Source organism: Galeopterus variegatus, unplaced genomic scaffold (assembly GCF_000696425.1).
Source record: "Galeopterus variegatus unplaced genomic scaffold, G_variegatus-3.0.2 Scaffold1051, whole genome shotgun sequence".
Classification (NCBI taxonomy): domain Eukaryota; kingdom Metazoa; phylum Chordata; class Mammalia; order Dermoptera; family Cynocephalidae; genus Galeopterus; species Galeopterus variegatus.
In genome coordinates, this window is record NW_007727162.1 from 413920 (window position 1) to 415968 (window position 2049).

Here is a 2049-nt window from a genome sequence, read left to right on the forward strand (position 1 = left end):
TAGAAATATGAAAAAAAATCAGAAAATATGAACTGCCAAAAGAATTCAGTAACTCTCAAGTACCAGATCCCACAGAATAGGAAACCCTTGAAATAACTGAAAAAGAATTCTGAGTAACTATCTTAAAGAAACTCAGTGAGATAAGAGAAGACTCTGTAAGACAACACAATGAAATGAGAAAAAATATCCAGGATATGAAGGAGGAAATTTACAAAGAAATTAATATCTTAAAAAAAAAATGTAGCAGAGCTCCTGAAACTGAAAGATGCATTCAATGAAATAAAAAACACAACTAAGAGCTTAAGCAGCAGATTAGAACAAGTGGAAGAAAGAATTTCCTAATTTAAAGATGGTCTTTATGAAATAACCCAGGCAGACAAATAAAAAGAAAAAAAAAGAATTTAGAAAAATAAAGAATGTCTAAGAGAGCAAGCAGACAACCTTAAGCTCACAAACATCTAAAGCATGGGTGTTTCTGAAGGGGAGAAGTAAGGTAAAGGCACTGAAAATCTATTCAATGAAATAATAATGCAAAACTTCCCAGATATAGGGAGAGACACAGACCTTTAGATCCAGGAAGCTCAAAGATCCCCAAACAGATTCAATCCAAAAAGATCCTCTTCAAGACACATAGTCAAACTGGCCAAGCTCAAAGACAAAAACAGAATCTTGAAAGCAATAAAAGAAAAACATCAAGTCACTTTCCCCATCAGATAGCAGACTTCTCAACTGAAACTCTACAGGCAAGAAAAAAATGGGATGATATATTCAAAATACTACAAAAAAAAAAAAAAACTGCCAACCAAGAATACTATACCCAGCAGGCTATCTTTCAGAAATTAGGGAGAAATAGTGTATGTCCCAGAAAAACAAAAATTATGGAAGTTCATCACCACATGATCAGCCCTACAAGAAATTCACAAGGGAGTCCTGCATCTGGAATCTGAAAAACAATAATCACCATCATGAATGCACAAGTGAAAACAAAACCCACTAGTAAGACACAAATGCAAATGAGGAAGATAAAAGAAACTAAATCTTAACACCTCAAAAAATACTCCACAAACATTGAAGACCAATAAAACTCCACAGACATTGAAGACCAATAACCAAAGGAAAAGAAAAGAACAAATGATATTCAAAACATCTAAACAAAAAGTCATAAAATGCCAGGAATAATACAGTAGCTCTCAATAACAACCTAAAGGTAAATGTATTGAACTCCTCACTCAAAAGACACAGACTGACAGACTGGATCAAAAAATAAGACCCAACAATACAGTATCTTCAAGAGACTCATTTCACTGCAAAGATGCATACAGACTAATAGTGAGCAGATGGAAAAAGATATGCCACATAAATGGAAGCCAAAAATGAGCAGGCATAGCTATTCTTATGTCAGATAAAATAGACTTTAACCAAAAATCATAAAAAGAGACAAAGAAAGCCACTATATAATGATAAAGGGATCTATCCTGCAAGAAGACATAACAATCATAAACATATGTGCACCCAACACTGGAGCACTAGGATATATAAAGTAAACAGAATAGACCTAAGGAAAGAAATAGACTGTAATACAGTAATGGTGGGGGACCTGAACACCCCCTCTCATCACTGGACAGATCATCCAGGCAACAAATCAATACAGAAACACAGGATTTAAACTATACATTAGACCAATTGGACCTGGCAAATATCTACAGAACAGTTCATCCAATAACTATAGAGTTTACATTATTCTCATCAATACACAGAGCATCCTCCAAGATAGACCACATGTTAGGTCACAAATTAAGTCTCAATAATTTTTTAAAAATCAAAATCATCTCAACTATATTTTTAGACCACAATGGGTTAAAACTAGAAATTAATAAGAAGCAAAACTCAGGACTCTAAACCTGTGGGATCCTGCAAAAGCAGTGCTAACAGGGAAGTTTATTGCAATAAACGCTTACTTCAAAAGAACAGAAAGATTTCAAGTAAACAATCTAGTCCTATCCTAGAGCTAAAAGAATTAGAAAAATAAGAAGGATCCAATCCCAAAGT